Source organism: Erpetoichthys calabaricus, chromosome 5 (assembly GCF_900747795.2).
Source record: "Erpetoichthys calabaricus chromosome 5, fErpCal1.3, whole genome shotgun sequence".
NCBI lineage: Eukaryota > Metazoa > Chordata > Cladistia > Polypteriformes > Polypteridae > Erpetoichthys > Erpetoichthys calabaricus.
The window spans coordinates 174,758,774-174,784,560 of record NC_041398.2 but is presented as its reverse complement, the minus strand read 5'-3'; positions in this window follow the sequence as shown (position 1 = coordinate 174,784,560).

Sequence of the window (25,787 nt, the reverse complement as noted above, 5' to 3'; positions counted from 1 at the left end):
TATAAAATTATAATTCCTTCACAAAGGAAAAAAAAATCATTAGATAAAAGGGAAGATGCCAGCTATGCACTAATTGTTTTCATCTAGCATAGATATAGCTCAGGTAGCTTATATTACTCAATAGGAAATAACAGAACAAAACACATTAAGCTTTGATTAGCCTTCAGCTTTTGAACTTGTATTGTTGAATGCCTGCCATTTCTAAAATGTATGAAAATAAAATTTGACTAACTGGTGGGTTTAATAGGAGCTAATATATAATAAGGGTCAGAATGCTTCTTTTTGCAAGTAATAGAAGTTCATGAATCCTTTCTGTCACTCACTTTAACAAAAATGTATGTTCTATAACAGAGTTGAAGGGAGCTGCAGCTTACACCATCAGCACTGGGAACAAAGCTAAAAGCAAATTTGAACAGGCGGCCAGTTCATCACAAATCACAGACAGTCATACACACACACGCACACACACACACACATGCATGCACACACACACACGTACTCACTAACAAGAGGCTAAATCATTTTGAAGAAATGGTTACAAAAAAAAAACCTGCAGATCTGTACTTGATATTAATTAATACTATATCACCCTTTTTCAAGAATTTCGGAAGGTTAATGTATTGATCAGTAAATATCCATAGATTAAATGAATGGCATTATTACTTTTTTAATGTTCGCTATATTAATGAGCGACTAACAAAAATATTGTTATTCCCTTACTCTTTTAACTGCACAATATATATTTTGAACAAAAGGTCAAGTTTTCTTAATTTTCCTTCTGGTTTACATACAGTATATACTGTATATATATTAGGTTTGCACACAGTTTCCAATTCAAGTGCACCTTCCAGTGTTCTGCTTTAATTCATTCAGACTTTATGCAGTATAATAGAAGCTACATTATGGAAATTATGGTTTGCAGCTGACAAAAATGAAAAGGGAATGAAAAAGAGCAGCGTTTCAGAGGTTTGAGAAGAAGTGGTATTATCATATATGGATGAAGGCTTTTTTACCAGATTGGAATTCCTTTATTCATCCTTCCAAGTCTTTCTTCCTGCTTTGGGAGTGGCAGACTGTAAGAGGAGTAGTGCATTTAAGGTTGGTACTATGACAGTAATCTATTTTATATTTTTTTAAATGTGAAAAAGTAATGATTTATAGTAACTTACATGACAGAATATTATAGATAATTATGTAACAATTTACTCCAATGGACTGCCAATGTGACTAGAGCTGCTTCCTGCCTTGTTGGCAGTACGGCTAGAATGGGTGCTGGTCCCCCATGCCCTTGACTTGGATTAAGCAGGTTTGAGAATGTTATTTTAAGCAGTAAGTAAACTAATAATTAGCATTCTAAAATTCTTACAACACATACATAATATGTAATATTTGGCAGAGTGTTTTGCTTGAGCAATGTTTGTGCTACAGCAGTTCCACATGCCTGTCTATTTTATCACTTCGTTAGGACTGACAGGGCAAATTAATAAATTGTTAGGTTTGATTTTATTTTGTGGAACAACTGTTCATGTATTTGGCTGAACATCTAAAAATAGCATGAAATAAATAGAAATATTTTTCCTGTTTTTCATTAGCAGAGCAGATGTAACAGACACTTTAACTTAGGTTGGCATCACACTACACAACATTGAGTTAGAGACAATGGATTGTTTTCTTGAATGCCTTTAAGAGATTTGAGAAGAGACTTACACCTGGGAGAACAGGTTGCAAAACTCTTACTGTTTTCTCGTTGTTGTGCATGAGAATTGGTGTATCCTCTCAGGACCACAGGAAGTGATGAGAAAATTTAGAATGGCTGAATCTACATTGCTCTCATAATGTCTGCAGATAGAATATGGCCTCTTTACTGCACACCATATACTTAAGACTCCAAATTATTCTATAATAGAAAGACATACCACAAAAGAGAGCGAATGACAGAAACAGTATTTAAAATATATATTGATAGAGTAAGTGAGGAGGAAATAGTAAACAATATCACTTTTTATTTCAACCCTGTGTTAAAAGGCAAACAAGACAGAAATGACCCTGAACAAAAAACTATACGTTCTGATTATTCTAAAAATTCCTTCCTAGAGGTTCCTTTCAGAAAATACCAGGATTTGCACTTTGGATGAAAACTTTCTCATGAAGCTGCTCAGTTACAAGCATGTGCAATGCCCAGACAGTCTTTGCACCACAGTGTATAACATGGCTGCCAGACAGTCAAAGAATGTTTTCATACAGTTTGGGGAATGTCCAGATACTGGTGTTATTGATGGCACATGTGTTAGGATTAACAACCCCCAGCAATGAGTCTCAAAACTGTTTGCATTGGCTTGTTAAAAGATTGCTTCATCAGTCAGATAGTGCTTTACAGTATTCCCCAAAAAAAGGTGTGACATCATTATTACACTCATATGAAAAAGTTTGGGAACCCCTCTTAATTCTTTGGATTTTTGATTATCATTGGCTGAGCTTTCAAAGTAGCAACTTCCTTTTAATATATGACATGCCTTATGGAAACAGTATTATTTCAGCAATGACATTAAGTTTATTGGATTAACAGAAAATATGCAATATGCATCATAACAAAATTAGACAGGTGCATAAATTTGGGCACCCCAACAGAGATATTACATCAATACTTAGTTGAGCCTTCTTTTGCAAATATAACAGCCTGTAGACGCCTCCTATAGCCTTTGATGAGTGTCTGGATTCTGGATGGAGGTATTTTTGACCATTCTTCCATACAAAATATCTCCAGTTCAGTTAAATTTGATGGCTGCTGAGCATGGACAGCCTGCTTCAAATCATCCCATAGATTTTCAATGATATTCAAGTCAGGGGACTGTGACAGCCATTCCAGAACATTGTACTTCTCCCTCTGCATGAATGCCTTTGTAAATTGCGAACTGTGTTTTGGGTCATTGTCTTGTTGGAATATCCAACTCCTGCATAACTTCAACTTTGTGACTGATGCTTGAACATTATCCTGAAGAATTTGTTGATATTGGGTTGAATTCATCCGACCCTCAACTTTAACAAGGGCCCCAGTCCCTGAACTAGCCACACAGCCCCACAGCATGATGGAACCTCCACCAAATTTGACAGTAGGTAGCAGATGTTTTTCTTGGAATGCGGTGTTCTTCTTCCGCCATGCAAAGAGCTTTTTGTTATGACCAAATAACTCAATTTTTGTCTCATCTGTCCAAAGCACTTTGTTCCAAAATGAATCTGGCTTGTCTAAATGAGCATTTACATACAACAAGCGACTCTGTTTGTGGCGAGAGTGCAGAAAGGACTTATTTCTCATCACCCTGCCATACAGATACAATACAATACAATACAGTTTATTTTTGTATAGCCCAAAATCACACAGGAAGTGCCGCAATGGGCTTTAACAGGCCCTGCCTCTTGACAGCCCCCCAGCCTTGACTCTCTAAGAAGACAAGGAAAAACTCCCAAAAAAAACCTTGTAGGGAAAAAAATGGAAGAAACCTTGGGAAAGGCAGTTCAAAGAAAGACCCCTTTCAAGGTAGGTTGGGCGTGCAGTGGGTGTCAAAAGAAGGGGGTCAATACAATACAATGCATTACACAGAACAGAACAATTTCTCAATATAGTAAGAAATAAAAAATATAAATTTTCTTTGTTCTTTGTGCAAATTGCTCTGAATTGTAGAACGATGTACAGATACACCATCTGCAGCAAGATGTTCTTGCAGGTCTTTGGAGGTGATCTGTGGGTTGTCTGTAACCATTCTCACAATCCTGCGCATATGCCACTCCTGTATTTTTCTTGGCTTGCCAGACCTGGGTTTAACGCCATCTGTGCCTGTGGCCTTCCATTTTCTGATTACATTCCTTACAGTACAAACTGACAGTTGAAGCCTCTGAGATAGCTTTTTGTAGCCTTCCCCTAAACCATGATACTGAACAATCTTTGTTTTCAGATCTTTTGAGAGTTGCTTTGAGGATCCCATGCTTTCACTCTTCAGAGGAGAGTCAAAGGGAAGCACAACTTGCAATTGACCACCTTAAATACCTTTTCTCATGATTGGACACACCTGTCTATGAAGTTCAAGGCTTGACTAGCTAATCCAACCAATTTGGTGTTGCAAGTAATCAGTATTGCGCATTCAAATCAGCAAAATTACAAGGGTACCCAAATTTTTGAACAGCCAGTTTTTCACATTTGATTTAATTTCATACAACTAAATACTGCTTCAACGAAAATCTTTGTTCGGGAAACACCCCAGTACTCAGATGTTCCTAGGAAATGAAAGACATACCACTGTTATCTTTTTTGTTGAAAGTAGAGTAAATTATTATGCAGGCTGAGAGGGGTTCCCAAACTTTTTCATATGACTGTATAGTTCATCCATCCCTTTTAATGTATTTATTTTCTCCCTGATGTGAACAAATTGCTCTGCCACATGTGGGCCTATTCCAGTTAATTTCCATTCACTGTAGCTGCCCTTTTGGCATTGCTTCAATACATATAGAATGTAATCTTTGGAATCTGGAATCTGTTTTGGAATCTTTCACTTCTGTTACTGTTACAGAAATTGTGCATTGCCTGTACAGTTGTCTTTGTGATATCTTCCTTCTCCCATACTGAAATGTATTTAAAGTATACACTTATTTCATCACTACCGTTTTAATTTTTTCTGTTTTGATGTTGTTCAAATTTGTACCTAGAGATTGAGCCTTTATTTTCTTGCACATTTCATATGTACTTCATTTATGGCAATATTCTCTATATTTATATTTTGAATATCCTTATTATTTCTTTACTCTTAACTGCTCCTTTCATCAAAGCTGTAGGCAGCTATGCCTCTTAAGGAAAGTTTTTTTTTTTGGCTGTGGCATTTTTTCAACAGTGTGAAGTTCAATCTTCTCACCAATCCTTTCACAAACCTTTGGGAAATGGACAAAAGAGGTTGGTGAGTAAATACTGAAGCTTGCACAATTAATTTCTTAACCATTCAATATTGTGAACTGGATCCAAGTCACATTTAATGACTATAGTTACAGGACCTTGAGATTGTCAGGTTAAACAATCCATAATTGCAGGTGATCACAGAATACATAACTTTCTCATGACTTCTGGACATGCCTTCAAATTTCCCACTGTGCCGTGGAAGTATTGCGCAGTCAACACAATATGGCAGCCAATTAGCATGGACCACACAAGAATAAGAAATGGAACGCCACATGAAAGTAAACTAACAACATAGAGAATAGTCAAGTAGATTGTTGTATGGACTTTTCTTTGTAACAAGAAAAGATGAGGTTGCATCATAACACCTGGAGAAGATATCTTTTTGGTAGTGGACAAAATTTTTGTATACTTGTACTCTATCTGAGAGCTCATTGGTTGTAATCTCTCCCACACATAGCTGCCTACCACTATGACTTGGAACAAAACAGGTGTGATTTTGTTGTGAATAGTCACAGAAGGCTATGACTGAATCCATGAGGATGTCGACACCTTTCTAAAATTATTGTAAAAGAGGGCCACAAATGAAAATCACTGGAAAAGTCACATAGTAGATTAAGGTTTTTAAACAGTTAGCTAGGCATTACTGATTCCTTCAGAAACATACTCAAAAATGCATCATTATGTTGTTCTCATCAGGATTTATTATATTAAAATTGTATTTATAAGATGTTCATAGTTGAGTCAAATACATTATAAGTAAATAATTTCTAAAACTGGTTGTTATGTAGTGCTCTTGTGATTCAAGCCATTGGTGCATGAGTGTTACATGCAATTGTATAACAGTTCTATCTGAAATGGCAAGGTTTTGGTTGCTCAGAAATTGTTTACTGAGCCTGAAGGAATAGTAATAGATAGATAGATAGATAGATAGATAGATAGATAGATAGATAGATAGATAGATAGATAGATAGATAGATAGATAGATAGATAGATAGATAGATAGATAGATAGATAGATAGATAGATAGATAGATAGATAGATAGATACTTTATTAATACCCAAGGGGAAATTCACATACTCCAGCAGCAGCATACTGATAAAAACAATATTAATTAAAGAATGATAAAAATGCACTGCATGAAGTGACAGGTTACACTTTTCTCATGGAAGCAGCCTTGCAATTGTCATGCAAGGACTTAAAATATTTTGATGCAAGAATATCTATTTGATTGAGAATTTGGAAAAAAAATGGATTCCTGTATGTGAGGATCTTAGGAAACATTCTGCACTGTTTATGCAATTCATCACTCATTAATGATATTATGAAGAGGGTACACATTATGTAGGTATTGTTAAGGGCAACATTTTATAATGCTGGGTGGTAAGCACAGCACACTTGCTTAAATGTTGCTACTTTGTTGTATGAAGAAAAAAGGCAGATGGGTCCTGCTGAAAAATCAAATTATTTTTTTTTAAACTTTGAAAGGAAATCTTTTCTTTGCTTTATTAGGTGAAAGAAAAGAAAAGTGTTTGCTTTGTCCAAAAAGATAAAAGTAAAAGACAAAAAAGAGAAGGAAGATGATATTTGTTTCATTTTTACAGAAAGATACATTACATTATGTGTTTTAAAAACATCTTCCTTTAAAAGAGGCAGATTAGTAGACAAATTAAAGCCATGTCACATTATATGACTTTTCTAGTGATTTTCAATTACAAACTCTATTTACTTAATCTTAGCAAGTCAGAGGCAGTTGGGGGCGTGTTCCCTTCACCATCAGTCAAGTAGCCAAGTGACTTGGTCTAACCAATCCATGACTCGTTTCAACAAAATCAAACAAGGTTTAATTTTATCTTAAGTCATAGCGGCACGCTTATGTGCATATGAAAACTGACAACCAATGAGTGGACACTCATGATTCTTGGGAAATGTGAAATTGTGCAGGAAAGATGTCATGCTAATTTGCATACCCTTTTGTTTCAAGTCATGTAATTTGACATACTCAGGTGACACGTTTAGCAAATGCAGTCATCAAGTTTTACGTCCACTCTTACTAGAAGTCACATAATGTGAGATTGGATTTAGAGTTCATAAATCACATCAAATGAACATGGGAAAATTCACATGAGGGCAGATCTTTGAAATAAAGTAAATAAATGAAAAGTCTTACACAATCTAAAAAAAAAATAGACATAATTGCATAAATGGTTGTCTCAACCTAAAACGTGCGTCTTATAATAATGACTGCAAGTATCAGTGAACTCAACACTGTCAACATCCAGATAGTGTAAAGAAAGCTAAATGGTAAAAGGAACAACACACTGGTGAGCCACATCTGGAATGTAGTGTGCTCTTTTTGTCTTTATTTACAAGAAGTAAATAAGGCTAGGAAAAATCCAGAAAACACCTATTAAGTTATATCCATGACATTAAGGTTTAACTAAGATAAAGAAGTTGAAAGAATAAAGATGACAATTATTTTCTCCTTAAGAAATGGGAGATTAAGAAATAATATAAATGATAAAAGAGTCCGAAGTTATGACAGAAAAAAGAGATACCGGCTTCTTAAATTTCACTTTTCAACAAGAACAAGGAAACATAAAAGCTAGATAATGGTAGATTTTCCATAACTCTTTTAAATTATATCTTCACTCATAGAACTGTAAATACATGGATAAAGCTACTGAGCACATACACAACATAACATTACATTCTCAAAGCTGTTCAGTCTAATTTAGGTTTATGGGCAGAGGACACTGACCTCAAGGTAGAACTACACCTGGAAGGGGCAACACTCAATCACATATTCCATTTACACACACACAAAGGCCAATTTAGAGTCAGCAGTTAACTTGACTAGCACAAACACTAAAATATTTTTGCTTTCTTCACTATAATTTCATTGAACACACAGCACTGGCAATAACTGAAATGGTACAGACATTTTGTGCAGCCTTTATTTATTTTCATAAAATTTCCTTTAGCATATCTTATATGCCTATTTCATACCTCAAAATCTATAGATTATGTTTGTATTTCTAACCATATTTTAGCTTGTAAACCACTGGCCTCAAGCACAAAATAAATCATATAAGAGTTATCAGCATTGCCTCACCAGAAAACTGGGATTTTCTGACAACTCATAGAGTCCAGGTGTCGACAGCAAGCTTAATCAATTATAAAGGTGGCTCAGATATAGATTGGACAAGTGGCCCTTAAAATTCTCTGGAAAAGAGTGACAACCCAGGAAAGCTACAGAAAAAAAATAAAATAAATACAGAAGAAAGATCCTTTAGCTGCTTAAACCCAGACTGCTTCAGATGTTGTTCAGATACTTAAGTGTGCTGTATACCAATAAAATAGTCACTCAACTAAAACACATGATTCTCTATGTTAAAAGTTTCTGCTGAGCACTCACAAGTAGATCAGCCCACAACAAGTGTCATTTCGGCTGAAGACACAAATACGGTATATATGTAATAAATAGCAATGGAATTGTGTAATACTAGTGCAATAAGCAAAGGTGTACCCATCTCTTGGGAACATTTTAACAAACACAGCCACATTGGTAATTTATTACATAAATAGAATGAAAATTAAATGTAATGATAAGTACCTTACAAGTGAATTAATTTTATACTTTTTAACAAATGACATGTCCTTATGTTCAATGCAGTATATACAGAATATTGTTACAGATTAGACACAGTTGCTTTAATCTGTACACCATAACATGGGTTTTCATTAATGAAAATATCTTTTATCGGAGAGACCAAAGTATTTCATGGGAAGAGAATCTGACCTAGTTTTACAAGGATAAAAACTAACAACAGCAAAAGTAGGCTCAAGCAGAAATTTTATTTTATGTTGTCATACATATGCGCATTGGAGGCAGCCTAAAGGCTCTGGTGATGGTAATTACCCGCTGAACCAGGGATCGGCATTGTGTTCTAATGCCTTCTCTCTTCCTCCCCTTGCTAAACGGAAGATTGACAGCCATTCCACCACTGATTTCACTTCCATTATCCACCTTCCTGGACCTGCCCCTTCTTCCTTGGAATCCATAAGTCCGGAAGCTTTGCCATTTTGAGTCAGGTCAATTCTGAGCTCCAGTCTTAAAGGACATTATATGCAACATGTTACCTTATTTCAATTATATAGTGTCACCATGGTAATGCCCCATCGCTTTGACGTTGTTTTGTCTTATTTTTAGAGGCTACAGAACCGGTAATAATTTGGAATCTTTATACATAATATGCTACTGTGGCTGTTCATTTGTCTGTCCAGGATTTTAAATCACCTGTAGCTTGCAAACCGTTTGACCTATTGAGATGAAATTTGGTACACATATACTATGTGATGTGTACTATCCGCTTTTGGATTCTTATTTTATGTTATTGTAGAATTAACTTTCGGCAGTGACCAGCAGGATAGCTGTGCGGCACATGTTTACGGGTACCATTCTCATCCCTACCACCTTTCCCGTCACTTCCCCTACCTCTTAATGTCTTAAATCATTCTTGAGGCAGATTGAAAACTTAAGTGCCAGCTTAAGTGAAAAATTAAGATAAACATACTAAGTAATTGCAACACAAACAACTGACTTAATCTGTGTTAACGCGAAAAGATGCCAACGAATGAACACAAGAAGTGGGCCACTGGGGAGGAGAAAAGAAGAGCTGCTTAGGAAGCAGCAAGCGCATCAATCTCTGAGCAAATGAATGCTAAACGTGCAGAGAAAGAGGATGAAAACTAGAAATGTTCAAGTCAGTTATCGTGCAGTACGCTGTTACTGGTCAAATATAATAGATAATAAAAATGAATACAAATACTGTACATTATTATAAAAGTTACTTAAATGAGAAAAGGAAATGTAACCTAGTAAAACTAGGGTCATTTTTTCACAAGTTAGATTGATTTGAGTATTCATTTGTTTTGATTAAATGTTTTGGCTTTATGTTCTCTGGATCCTCCTGTTTTTCTACAACATACAAATTAGTCATGGATGTCTATGTGAGGGTGTATATGTGTTAGTTTATTTGATGATGCGAGGATGGCTCATTCATGATTAATTCTTCTCTTCTGCTCCATGCTGCTGGAGCAATGTTTGGCCCTTATGATCCTGCACTGCATTATACCTGTATAATACTTGATGAATGACTTTATGTTTGGTTAAGATTATAGCTTTATGTTTTATTAATAGTATATTTTTATTCCTCAGAAACTGCAATGAACCTGTGCAATTGTTCTTCCTGCCTTGCTCCCAATGCTTGGTAGGATAGACTCCAGGGGCCTCATGCATAACGCCGTGCATAGAATTCGCACTATAACATGATGTAAGCACAAAAGCTGAAATGTGCTAACGCACAGAAAAATCCAGATGCAGGAATCTGTGCATTTGGCAACTTCTGCGTTCTTCCGCTACATAAATCCCGCTCAGCGTGGAAATAAACGCACGTGCACACGCCTGCTGTCCCGCCCCACCTCCTCCCAGAATTACGCCTCTTTGAATATGCAAATCAATATAAATAGCCCTTAAGCCCAGCGTTCTGTGAAAAGGCAATGGCAAAAGTACGAGGAAAAATAGAAGAATTTCAGCGAATACCAAATGGAGGCAAAGAAAAACGTACTATTTGTTGGTTTAAACAGTTATATAAGCAACAAAAGGAAGTTGATCGAGTGACATAGCGTGTTGGAGAAACTCGAAAGCTCAAGTTCACAAAGTCGCACAGTGCCCGAAATAAAAAAGCAGTTGTCACATATCAAAGTCGGCGTGAAAAGGCGACTTGTAGCCCACCGTCTGAGTGTCATATGAAAGCTTATTAGGGTACAGTGAAAAAAAAGGCACACAATGTGAAAAAAGCACGAAATGTCAACTTTAATCTCGAAATTTCCACTTTAATCACGTACTTTATTTTGTCATTAAAGTAGAACATCATAAACGTCATCTTAAAATTGTTTAATTTACTAGTTTCTCAAATCTCATCGTAACTAAGGTAGAACGTTAAATGCTTTGTTGTGTATTTGATCTTATATGTGCTCTATGTGCCTGAATCACTACATGCTCTTCCTTCGACAGGACACAGAATCCATTATGTTCGTAATATTACAGCTCTCTGAATAATTAAATTACTGAGAAGTATACGTGATATCATTTTCATGATGATATGAGTTAAAGCATGTTATTAAACATGGGAACACGGTGGCGCAGTGATTGTTCATGTCTTACAGCAAGATGCTTGCTGCGCCGTGCGCGATGTTCAATGAAATGCTTTATTGTAGCAGTACTGTCTTTTTCAAACGTACTAACCCCCAATTCCTGTCCTTACTTTTCTTTCTCCAAATACCCAGTCGCCACACAATCAGCTCTGTAATAGACGTTAAGCCATCTGTAAGCTTAGAATGCCGATTCTTCAAAACTTTTAAGAAACATCGAAATATCTTCGTAATGTTTAATTATTCTATCCATCTATCCTTCCAGTGTCGCGCCAGCCACAGTATGAATACAGAGCGAGGCAGGAACAATCCATGAACGAAGCTCAAGCTCGCTAGCGCTGCGGCACCGTGTAGTTAAAGTTTTATCTGTATAATATAATCAACATATTTTGCTGCATTTCATCTTAAAAATGATATCGTCATCATATGTAAATACGCGCTTTATAAAGTGGCTCAGGTTGTGCAATATTATAACTGTATCATAAGTACAATTACCTCACGGTAACTTGCAAGTACAAACAGTTCTACAAGGAGCACTTGATGAACTGATTGAGTGCTTTTAGAGTTCTTGGGATGAAACTGTTTGTGAACCACGAGGTCTGAACAGGAAAGGCTGTGGAGCGTTGGTCGGATGAGAGTAGTTCAAATAGCGAATGGCTGAGGCAGCGAGTGCTGTATACCGATAATTCTGTTTCCGATCGGTGTAGATCTGTGATTCACACTCAGATACAGTGATATAAATACTCCAAGTGGTGCAGTGAGAGTAATATGGAAAAAGATGATCCGCTGTGGCAACCCCTAACGGGAGTTGCTGACAGAAGAAGAAAAAGGTGCAGTGAGAGTAACAACGCTAAAGCAGTTATGGTATTTAGAATAGTTTGACCATTCTGTGGACCATTATATTGTTACAGGCTAATTACAATCAGATGCATTAAATTTATGAACAATATGCGGTTAATTTCAGTGTATTTGATAAAGCCGCCATCGTGGATGTGGATCTAAGAAAGGGTAACCACACAGGAACAGTAGCATTGCTTTGACACTGGGTGCCGCCAGTCTGCAAAACCGAGCAAAGAACTTGCGTACGACAGGGTATGAGTTACCGTGGAAAAGTGCGTGGCTTTACGCCAAGTGTAGGTTTTATACATCGCGATTTGAACGTGGAAACGTTCTTACGCAACATTTCTGTGCGTGTGCACCGTTTATACATGAGGCCCCAGGTGCTCCACAATACTCTCGCCACATGAGGCCAGGCATTGTCGTGCACCAGGAGGAACCCAGGACCCACTGCACCAGCATAGGGTCTAACAATGGGTCCAAGGATTTCATCCCGATACCTAATGGCAGTCAAGGTGCTGTTGTCTAGCCTGTAGAGGTCTGTTTATCCCTCCATGGATATGGATCCCCAGACCGTCACTGACCCACCACTAAACCGGTCATGCTGAACGATGTTATGGCAGCATAACGTTTTCCACAGCTTCTCTAGACCCTTTCACGTCTGTCACATGTGCTCAGGGTGAACCTGCTCTCATCTGTGAAAAGCACAGGGCACCAGTGGTGGACCAGCCAATTCTGGTATTCTATGGCAAATGCCAATCAAGCTCCATGGTGCTGGGCTGTGAGCACAGGACCCACTAGAGGACGTCAGGCCCTCAGGCCACCCTCATGAAGCCTATTTCTGATTGTTTGGTCAGAGACCTTCACACCAGTGGCATCTTGGAGGTCATTTTGTAGGGCTCTGGTAGTGCTCATCCTGTTCCTCTTTACCTAAAGCAACAGATACCGGTCCTGCTGATGGGTTAAGGACCTTCTATGGCTCTGCCCAACTCTCCTAGAGTAACTGCCTGTCTTCTTGAATCTCCTCCATGCCCTTGAGACTGTGCTGGGAGACACAGCAAACCTTCTGGCAATGGCACATATTGATGTGCCATCCTGGAGAAGTTGGACTACCTGTGCAACCTCTTTAGGGAACAGGTATCGCCTCATGCTACCAGTAGTGACATTGACCGTAGCCAAATGCAAAACTAGTGACAAAACAGTCAGAAAAGATTAGGAGGGAAAAATGTCAGTGGCCTCCACCTGTTAAACCATTCCTGTTTTGGGGGTTGTCTCATCGTTGCCCCTCTAGTTCACCTGTTGTTAATTTCATTAACACCAAAGCAGCTGAAACTGATTGACAACCCCATCTGCTACTTAACTGACCAGATCAATATTCCAGAAGTTTCATTGGCTTGATGCTATACTTTGATCAAAAAGTGCTCCTTTAATTTTTTGAGCAGCATGTTTGCATGGGTGCACATAGTTTTACTAAGTTCATTAACTTACAGATATACAGTAACTGCTGTTAATTACTGTGACCCCTTACAGTTCTATATCAGATCAAATGTGTAATGTATCATTCTTTCACATAAAAATGGCTACTTTACCCATTTACCCAACATGCTTAAAACCACTTAAAATCTGAAAAATTAATTTTAAACTATTTGAAAGTGTGATTGCTATATTCTGAATGATAAAGTATGTTAAATCTAGCAAAATAATTACTGTATATGGAAAATGTCTGGATAGGAAGAACTTTAGACTGAAATTTTAATTAATAATCTACTTATAAATATATTTTCTTTCAGTATGATGAACTAACTTCACAAAATTAATTTTTTTAGTGCCTACTTGTTTGGCCTTCACAAGCAAACCACATTTTTACAAGTGAGAGAATAGTTAAAAATTTGGCTATATAGAGTTAAAAAAAACTTTGGTCATATCCTCCACCAATTTATCTTTACATTTATTAAAAGTACATACTTCCTGTACAAAGTTAAATGCTATTTTATGCTTAGCACACCATCAGAGAAAGAAAACACCCTGCTTCTATGGAATTATCAATGCTTGGCTTTCATTGCTGCTTTATCTATGAGATAAAGCTCTCAACCTTAACATTGCTTGCAGCAGGAACCAGAAATGAAATATTTTCTTAGATCAAAAAGGCCAATGTAGTGCTGTTGATTTATTTGGAATTCTGATTTACCAGTATTGGATGGTTAATATTTCTAGATGCATGACACAGAGGTCACTTCAGTGCTACCAATCCAGAATACTAATTTGAAAAGGAATGACAATTCTTAGTATTCTTACATTGTTAGCAGGTTCCCTGGCAATCACTGCATGATCTTCAGATGGACAGATGCAATGGTATCTTATAATAATAATAATAATAATAATAATAATAATAATAATAATAATAATAATAATAATAATACACTTTATTTAAAAGCACCTTTCAGGTACCCAAGGACATTGTACAACAATATACATAACATCAAACAGTCCAATATACAAACATAATTATCGAGAAAGTAACAAAAAGTAATATTAAAAAGATAGGCTTTTAGTTTAGATTTAAAAAGAGAAACTGAGGTACATGTAGAGAGCACCAAAGGCTGGGCATTCCATAACTGTGGCTCTGACACACTTAAAGCCTTATCACCCATAGTGCATAATCTGCACATTTGGAATGGTTAGCAGCAAGGAGTCAGACGAACAAAGAGAATGTGATGGAGTATATGGACATGATAAAGAAGACAGGTAAGATGGGGCTAGACCATGAAGAGCCTTAAAAACTATAAATAGAAGTTTATATTGAATGTGGAAAGGGATAGGTAACCAATGTAATGATCAAAATATACCCTGACACCATTGCTTCTTTTAAAACCTAGGCTCATACAATCTAGTCTGTGGTGGTAAAATAGTATAGGTATTTAATCTCTTTTTAAGATGCTAGTTTAGCAAATGAGTTGCTTACTAAAATTGGTTCTTTTTATTTAGTAGCTATTGTAGATTACCTCAAAAGTGGAATTTTTACCAACATTTATTACTTTAGTATAAAATAACATAAATTACACTGCCTTTAAGCTATGTATCTTTAGCATTTAAATAGCACACCACTAGTTAAGGACATTGTAACTCAGGTCACTATGTCAATTTTGCCTGTTCTCACTGCTCAACACATCCTATATGATAAATTGTTCTGTGTGCACATGAGGGTGTCCTGTGATTCCTAAAATGTATGTAATAATGTTGCTTCACAGCTTTAGGGACCTCAATTCAGTCCTGTGCCCATGTTTATTAAGCGTTGCAGAGTATTGAAATGGTCCTAACTGACTCAAAAATCTCAGTGTGAAGCTAATTTGGTCCTACTCTTAAACAGCAGGAGTAATAAAGCATTGTATCAATTTTCCTAATTTATAAAACTACTCCTAACTTCACCAGTATCACGGAGAATTCAGTAGAAGGTGCCAGAAGATGGCATTCAGACAGAGATCAGCACGCACATTCTGAGAAAGGTGTAATGTTTTAGAAATGCTAGACAACAATGCAATCATAAAAAAATGGTCAAACATGAGATGAATCATACTGGTAACAAACCTTGTACGTTATGTGATCACTCCATCTACACAGAGTAGCCATTTGTGGTTTCCCGAAATGAAAGTGTTGGTAATGTCACATGTAAAATGTAGCTTTGCAATAGCAATGACTTTGATATGTCACAACCAATTCTCTAATTTTGCACCAAACTTTGAATACCCTTACAAGGCATTGGGTTAATATATAGATTCATACATTTCTGCACCACTCCATGTGATGTTGAAGTACACAGCACTCATCAAGTTGGCATACACATAAAGATCATAGCCCCAAGGGTGGATAAGCATGCATATGTGAATCATAAGTGATATCGCAGAACCAATACAGTACACAGTGGGTCCTGGATACAAACTATACTGTATTACTTTGAAGACAGGCAGAACAGGAAGGTAGTTTGCTCTGCAATCCACAAACCCTGGAACATTCACATTACACTTTACAAGATCAGGTTAAATAGGCCCTTGCAGAAGATAAGGGTGGATCACAGAAAGACACAACATGGCACAGTGAAAGATGACTGAAAACACTGCAAGAGTGAACATAAACTTCAGAAACAGCACTGTAGCTAGTTTCAGTATAATTTGTTAGATTACAAGGCATTTCCAGCAGGAAGGTGATTCTTCTGAAAGTATGGATGAGGGTCATTCATTCTTATATAAACTTTCCTATTATCCAGCTTTATTCTCATTCTTTGTGCAGGTCAGTATTTTCATCTCAGTGCTAATTACAGTATGATTCTTGATGTTGTTTCAGAGTGGCAACAGTTACCAGCAACTTAGTGCAATATCTTACCTTATTATGTTTTCCTTCTTCTTGTTTGATTATTATTATTACTATCTTTGTCGTGAAGCCTTAACAGTAGTGTCATAAAAACTAAAGAGTGTCATTCTGATTTCCAAGAAAACTACAAAATGTCTTCATGAATACCACTTTGATGTAAATTCATGTTATTTATTCTCGAACATGAACTCCTGTTCCTTGCTGGCGGTAGGTGCAGGGCGCTTCATAAGTACTACTGTAGAGTAGGGCAAATTCTTATCCTAGTCAGGCTTTTAGTGCAATCCCTAAGAATAATTCTGAGATGCTTGATAAGTACGGGCACTGGTCTTTCTTGTCCATGTCCAGTTTGTTCACCAGATACTTAGGTTTCTTCATACGGGTTTGTCTTGTTATTCTTCCCTTCACTTTATCTGTGTTAATTCATCCCAACAGATGACAACAGGGCTGGAGGTGAAAACTCAAAAGACTTAGTGGGTATATTGAATACTAAGTGTTAACCGTACTTATGTGCTCTAACATCAAGAAATGGAGATTTTAAATCCATTAACATAACAAGAGGAAAACCATACATATGACAATTGTGTTCCATTGTCATTGATGAGAAAGAAAAGCAGGTGCCATTACCTTGTTGCAATGGATGCTAAAATCATTTAGTGCACAACAGTCAAGTCTAAGCTGACTCTGTTGAACCGCTGTCACAGGACAAAGTACACTGACATTGACAAAAAACACAAAACTGACAAGTGACATAAAATTAAAAAAAGTGTGGATTTTATTTGTCAGGATATATATTATGATCACTGGAGAAGTGTCAGGTGCTCATGAGGATTATTTTGTGTGGTGGAAGAAAGGTGTAAAATGCAAGGGGAAAAGAAACAAATATAGTTGAAAACTAGGCAAGGTCTAAAAACCAAATAACTGTCAAATGAAATGCTAAACCATAAACTCAGAAGTCAATATTCACATTGCAAAAATCCTAACACAGTCATGAATTCATTTGCCTTCACTAGCCCTAATGAATTTGTTTAGAAATTGATCAAAAATAAAGATACCAAGCTACTACATGCTGTCACATTACAGGGTGTGATGACACAGCACATGATCTCTATGTCATGTGACTGGCAAAGGACATAAGACCTAAAAAAAACAAGATGCCAGAAGTTATCTATCAAAGATAGTAACAAAAGAGTAGCAACCATACAAACAAACAAACATAAAATGGCATTACCAGAATTGTGATAAAATAAGTTAAAACAAACATACAACAATTACAGAAATTAAAACAATAACAAGAAATGTATTACACAAATGTTTCCTTGAATTAACAAAGCACTTGAATGACACATGTGGTGGTCTCATAGCAGTTTAATACTTTGCAGGATGTAATTTAAGTTCTACAGGCAGAATTAAAAACGTTCATTCCTGTGCACCCCACTATGCTTCTTAAACTAAACACATACATGTTGCCATACATCTGTATTGCTATCAGTCAGACTAATAGTAATGATAATGAGGAACCTTCTAAATGAAAAGTATCCTCCTAGTAGGTACCACCTGACCAGTTCACATTGGAAAAAGTGAGTCCCGAAATTAATTTTCTGCCATCAGAGAAGCCAAAAAATATGAAGTAGCTTTTACTTCCATTAGTTGCCAGAACGATTTTTGATTCAAGTAGGTCAGCAACCGACTGGAGCTTTTTCTTATGATTTGTGTTTTCACACATACTACTAAATAATAAATAGACTGATTAAAGTATTGTTATTGGCAATTGCTAATGACTGTAAAAGGCAAAATGTCAGTGGCATTGCGGAGTGTACTAACACAGATTAGATTCAATTAAATTAAATTCTGTGCACATGTTAGTGTAGCACACAAATTAAGGCAGCCAGAGGAGAATGACAATGACAAAATCTCAACCATCATAAACTACATAAATTTTAGATTCAAGGAAAGGCACAGAACACTTAGGCATTGTTCTCTCCCACTGGCTTCCAAAAGTTTCCCAAATGTATATGTTTCATAAACTAAATACATACAAAGTTTAGCAAAGTAATTGGTAAAACTATTCAGAAAAAAATAATGTAAATATATATAGCAAGGACTCTGAAAAAAATAAATGCTGTCACCGCATGCAGAATATACTGATTTGAAATTTTTTGGTTTAAAGACACATTTGCAGCAAATAATCAGAAGCAATTTTTGAAAGTGCCCATAGAACATTTTGCTGGATCAATGACTGAATTCTGTTTTCTTGCATTTAGCTCAATGTAAATAATGTGTCACTTCAAAAGAAATCAATATAAAAAAAGGTATCACCAAAGCTTGTTACGCTTGTTGCGGATATCTGAGTATATATGCAGCAAGCTTTTTAATTAAATTTGCAGTAGTCATTTTACTGTGCTTTTGATTTAAGCTCCTTTTAAAATTGACAGGTTTAGTCTAAATGTGTTGTTGCCACTACTTTGACATTTATAGTGAAATGCTTTTATTACCAAAAACGTCAATAAAAATAAGTATAATTTTCAAACACATGTGTTTTATTTACTGCTTTGAGTTGAAATGCACTTTCATTTAAAAACTGTTATCTTCCATGAATTAAATTGCTGAGTGCCTTTCTACAACCTTAATATTTACTTTCATCCATCCCAAAGCTTTAAATGTAAATGATTGGCATATGAATTGAAATAAAATGGACCTCACATTCTGCTGCTTGATAAATCACACAGTTGACATCCACCATGCTTTATCTTACGGCCCACTTCCTGTTACCTCGTATGATTCCAGCAGCTAGCAGATAATGACACAACAGTGTTCATTGATCACGGTTGAAAAAAGGTCTGGCCTTGATAGAATGGACATCACTTTGGCAAGGAATTCCATTGTTTTATGGCTATCAGGGGAATGTGATGAAAATTTTATCACAGGAGGCAGAGACACTGCTCATATAACCAAACTTTTATTAAGCAATAGTACAAGTGGTCTCGGTAGACTGAATAGATGACATATTTACATGAAAACTGAATATTATCTGCCTCATCTAAATTAATACTGAATGAAATACAGAGCTTAACTAGGAGGCATTCTCTGCCAGGTGAATAGATCATTTCCCAATCATGTACTCTGCTCAGCCTTTCACTATATGGGGAAAACTGCAAGCCTCCACAAAAACGGTGCAGGCCTTTAAAATAAAATAAATTAAGGCGACATGTTATGCATCATATCCGACAACGTAGGATATAAAACATAGCTTAGACAGAGGCATTCATTAAACTGGAGAGATAATAAGAATAAAATAAGAATTCCCATTTATCTACTATACACGATGGGCTGTTCATATGGCTCATTTGCATATACATAAAGGGTATGAATGCCATGTATATTTTTAACATAAAAAGGTAATGAACACAGCTGAATACTTTTTTTAATCTGCCCCTTAGCAATACTGAGAAGTCTGATCATTTTTATGAACTGTATACTATTTGTTGGAAAAAAGTAATAGATCCATCTGTTCTGGTTAAGATGTTATTTTGTACCTGAGCTTCTGAAACATAAAATATTAACAATTCCTATTTGAAATAATTTGAGCAAAATTAACCCCAAAAAGTGAGTTATCATTCAATTAAATTAGAATTACTTCACAATCTTCAGTATCTACAATGCCAAGGGTTACCTGTGCAATACTATACATTTGTTTTTTACGGCCGTTTTTTGTTTTTGAGTTGTTGTAGATTGATTGAGAAGAGAAGGAAAGTTTCACACAGAATTGAATAAAGTTTAGTCTGTTTGTTTCATTTTGACAGTCAGTCATGGTTTTGAAAGTTGCTAAAACATTCTTGAAAATCCAAGAATGTTAATATACTATAAATACTATATACATTATAAGATCGAAAAAACGATACTGTAGCAGTGAGCGTCATGTGAAAACACATTTGTTGGAATTTTTATTGACCACAAATTTCCTGCACTGTGAATTCATCTTGTATTGGATAAAACTGTACAGTTTCTTCACCCTTTTTCCAATAAACACCACAACTACCTAATTTTTTTGCCTTTATAACTTTCTATGGAGTCTACAGTACTGCTGGATATGTCTTAGCATTTACCTGTTATTTCCGGTCCTATGGGCAAAGGCAGGTTGAATATCTCGTTTTAGAACTGTGTTGATTTAATTAAATGTTTAGATCTATAATCAAGTGTCTGATATCATTAGTCACCATTTCAAGGTATTCTCAGCCCAGCAACAAACAACTGTGTTTTATATATTTTTAGTTTATTTTCCTCTGATACAAAAGGCCTGGATAACAAACAGAAGAAGTTGATACACAGAAAGACACATTTTGAGTCTATACCAATGGCAAGATGAAAGATGTTTTATGGACTCGAATATCATTTTTTATATAAGAGCTTATTAGAAACAAGTCTTTCATATCAGTTTTTAAAGCACTCATTTGCTTCCAGTACTATTTTTATTCAAGTCTCTCAATCTTCTGTGACAGTTTATGAGGGAAATCACTATGCCATTGTTTCATAAAAGAGATAGCCAAGATAATCATGTACAGTAAGTGACCTCCCCACACACACACACAGACACACACACACACACACATATAAACATGCCAACACACACACATATGCGTACTTTAACATTACAGTACACCCTAAATAACGTCAAAGCAGGGTCAGATGGTAACATGAACCACAGTGTAACATATGGGCATTTTATTTTTAATTTATTGTCCTCTTTTTAGCATGTATTGTCAGTGTCTGAGGAATTCATGATTTAGTAACTCTGGTGATATAATCTGAAAATGAAAACTAGAAAATACTGTTCTGATGCTTCAGATGGTAAGACTGTGCATGGTTCATGCAATCTTGGTATTTGTGCCTTAATATTTTTCCCTGAACATGTCAGTCCCTTCTCTAGTTGGAAAATTACTATTCAGATGATGGATCAGTGAGCACTTACAAATACAAGACCCCAATCACACTTGGAAAGACTCAGTGGGACCTTCAAGACATGTATGCAGTCTGGCATTTCATTTTTCATTGATTTGCCAGGATATCACTGAGATATGTACGAACTGTGCACAGTTAACTTCAATGCTTTCGATATACAGTAAATAAAAAGTAATGTCTTATCTATATCTCCATTTACTTGTAGTGATTCACCAAGAGTGCATTTTGTAGGTTTTTCAATTAAAATTTACAAAGTTAAACTTGATCCTGCTTGATAGAAATCAAATACCCCTACTTTAACAAATCACATATTCTCGTACTCAACAAATGAGTTTAGTATCTATCAATACAGTCTAAATTTGCATACTTAAATAAAATGTTTGATTATATTATTATTTACACTTTTCTAAAATATATTTCCAACTGCATATAATATATACATTATATATGAATAAAATAAAATAAATCCCACGCTCCTAAGTATGGGAAAAGGAATATGCTTTAACTTTCTTTACTATTTTTAGACACAGTGATACACCCAACAGGGCATGTTGTTTCTTTGTATGGAAGATCAGATACATTTAGAAAAATACTGGCACAGTATTACCAAAAAAGCCAACAGCTTTCACCGTCTGAATGCAGTGCATGAATTCCATTTAATAACAAATAAAACCAACAGCATTTTTTTCTGCTGTAATCCATATTGAATGCACCCTGATCACACTTATTTCAGTGTGAGTTGAAGCAGCATCCTCAGTTCCTTTACACTTCGAGCTTCATTTTAATTCACCATGGATTTTCACTGTGATTGCCATAATTACTTTTTAAATACATTTTTAAACATCAAAATTCAAAACGCAACCAAGGCACTTCTTAAAAGAGGCGTTAAGTTTTATTCACTTTTGCTAAACGTTGTTTTTTTTTCAAGTTCTGCTTCCTGACAAGCCTGCTTGTTGCCAAAGCATTCTTCTCTTTTCAAATATCTGGACGGGAGATTTTTTGCTTCATTCTAGCCTGCATCTCTCCTGTGAGTAACACAGGCATCCTTCTCTCTACTTGTTACCATGACTGTACTTTTTGTTTACTCTCCTTGCTCGTTTTTTTCCATGAAATTTGAACGCGACCAAGGTTTAGCAGGTTTGCAGTCGGTCACGTAACAAGGAACGTTTCTCGAAAGTAACTGAATTAGGTTGGCGCATCCTAACTTGGAAGAAATCCCCGCGTGATATATGCATGCGATGCAGGGAGAGAGAGAGAGAGAGAGAGAGAGAGAGAGAGAGAGAGAGAGAGAGAGAGAGAGAGAGAGAGAGAAAGGGGCGAGCGATCAAAGAGGTTCGCGAGATCTGTGAAACCTTAGGATGAGCACTCTCCGTTTACGATGATCTGTTTCATAGGAGTTTCGTGCGGAGAATAATAAAAAAAAGCAAACCTTCACATCCTCATTAGCACCAGTTAAACTCTCAAATCGGACACAGAATAATTAATACATGAGAATGTTAATGTCTGTACCGAAGAAAAGCATAACGCAAAAGGAATACCAGCAGATGTTTTCCTTAGCTATATATATATATATATATATATATATATATATATATATATATATATATATATATATATATATATATATATATATATATATATAATAGGTAGCTACTGACTTACTTTCCCACTTCTACACACTCCCAGTTACACATTACCACACTCCATTTCAAATAAAAATTCAAAAAGATGTGCCGCTCTCATAAAACAGAACTTCCTCTGAAGGGAATCACCAAAATTACAGGCTGAGGCCACAACTATATCAGAGTAGATAAGGAGATAATAAAACTGCTGCTACGGTGTTTGACCGATAATTATCTTTTACATGCAGTTTTTTTTTTGTTGTTGTTGTTTTTTCCCTTTCTCTAAATCGCTGGATCACATTCTCTATGCGCATCGCGCTTTCCAAATTTTTTTTTTCCTGACAAGTTCTTCATACAATCGCAGCGTAGCACATCTGATTAAATAGCATCTGCCTCTTTCCTATTTAGCCGATTCAACAGCGGGTGTCAAGCAACACAGAAAATAAGAGCAGCCACATCGCAAGCACGGACAAGCATACTGTCGATTCGGAGCCAGCAGGGTACCGCATATGTCACTAAAATAAAACGTGGGATTACCTTCAGAGCCTCGATGTCCAGTGATGTCGTCCGGTCCATTAAGAAGGACTGAATTGTAAAGTATAAGTAAGTTGACAAAATTAGACTTGTAGTTTCCAGTTTAAACTCATCCCAGTCCTCCAAACCCTGAAAGCTTTCCTCTGTCTCATTCCCACCAGCTCACGCCTCCAAAGGCTTCAAGATAAAATAATAACCACCGCCAACAAATATTTTTTGAACTTCTCTTAAAATCGAAAGGCAAGTAATCTCCCTTGTAAACAGACTTGCCAAACCTAATCAAACGAGCGAATTCCATCAACGTGAGATCATGTCGTCTTCTGCAATGAGCTAACGACTAGCAAATTGCTGCATCCTCAGAAAGCCGAGTTCCTTGGACAGCTTCATGCGGCAGATTTCGGAAGGAAAAGGGTGATCAGACTGGAGAGCGAAACAGTGGAGAAAAGCTCTCCCTCATTCCGACGATTTCTTTAGGAGCACATTCAGCATCCGAGCAGCACAAGGCAACGCTCCGTGCGCTGGTATAAAATCCTAACTAGCCATGCCCCGGCGCTTACATGCCTTCGAGATTTTAATTCACTGGTTCTTTATTTTTTATCGCTTTATGTATTTAATTAGTTGTTTGTTTATTTGTTTATTGTGTTGCTCTCAGCACAAGTCCTGAAAGAAAAAATCTCGTCCCGATAGTATTTACGTTCAAACAGAGTTGAGGAAAATAGAAGGAGGATATTCTGACAGTGCAGATTTCCTTTTTCTTGTTTTACTGTCTTTCACCACCAGGTGCCTGCCTTCACTCCTTTCTTGTTTCTCGGCAGAATGGAGAGTGGATCTTTCTCCATCAGATTTAAAAAGCAGCAACATATATTCTCCTTCCCCGCCCCTCAAGCCCCTGGTGTAACCGTCCTTATGATGAACTTAGACCAGGGAGCATCAATTTAACGCTGGGCGCAAAGGTGTCAGCGAACTGCGTCCTTTCACACGAGCTCGCATCTGGAGGAGCGCACATCACCTATGCAGCGTGAAGAAGAGGCTGCCGTCATGTTTTGGAGAAATTATCTCCGCTGCCTTCATCGTATTATCTGTACTAAAGTTGGAGAAAACTGCTCCTTCAGCACATAACAGAAATTTATAGCTCTTTACAAAACGTGACCAGCACAATGCAATCAAATCGAAAATACCGTTATGTGCAAGTAACTTTTAATCAGATGTCCACTTCAAAGGTCGTTTAGGGAGGTGAAGGCAGGCAATCATATTTGCCCTTGGGGAGCGCGTTTTCTGGCAGTTACAGTATCATTTTCTTGGTACACCATGCTGCCATCTAGCAGCAAGGGGACATAACTCCAATTCTGAATATTCCCCTTTGAATACTCTTATGACACCTCTACAGATACTGAGGTTCCTACCACCTGACAGTCCCTACCGGTATATATCACATTTAGAAACAAAGAATATTTATTCTACACACATCTGTGCTTTCCATGTATGTTATTATATACATGTGTAGACACATATGTTTAGTATATTTTACAAATGCATCCAATTTATTTAAGGAGCCTTGGTGTCCAGTGATTTACATCTGAAATATATTCAAAACCACATGTTTATTAGTAACAGTCCTGAGTGGTGAAGCCCAAATAGTCTTTTGCGAGCTGCAGGGTTCTCTGTTCAACCTGAGGTCTTAATTAGCACAGCGAAATCAGTTGTTGAGAAAACTCACCAGGTTTTTACACTTCTTCAACACTATTATTATTTCACTGGTAAGACAGCTTAAATAGTGTACACTTCCTAAATTTAAGAAGTGAGAAGCAAATGCTGCTTTCAGTCCAACAAAGAGATAAATGAGGTCCATTAAAAGTGCAAATTAAAAAATTCTTTTACTGCAATTCCTGTTGTGCACAAAAGCAAGTCAGCAAAAAAGTGAAAAAAAATCTTTTTAGCTGTATATATTCATTATTTATTAACACCTAGTGATCTGACTTTCTGGTAAAGATGACAATAGTTCTAGCAATTTTGAAATTTACAATTCATAGTCTTCTGATTCTGGATTTAAACTCCTCATCTCTAGCAGTGTTCCCTGAGATGGACTAGCATCTCTCCAAAGTTGGTACCTGCCTTCATCCTGATGCTGCTGTGTTAGGCTCTGCGCCATGACTCTGAACTGGATTAAGCAGGTTTGAAAATTTTATATCCAGGCAGAATTAGTAAGATATTTGCCATTTTTGGAAAAGACAGAAAAAAACCCACAGATGAATCTATTTGTCTTCACAGAATTGAACTTTTATTATGCAAATCATAACCGAAATTGCGCAGATGACTC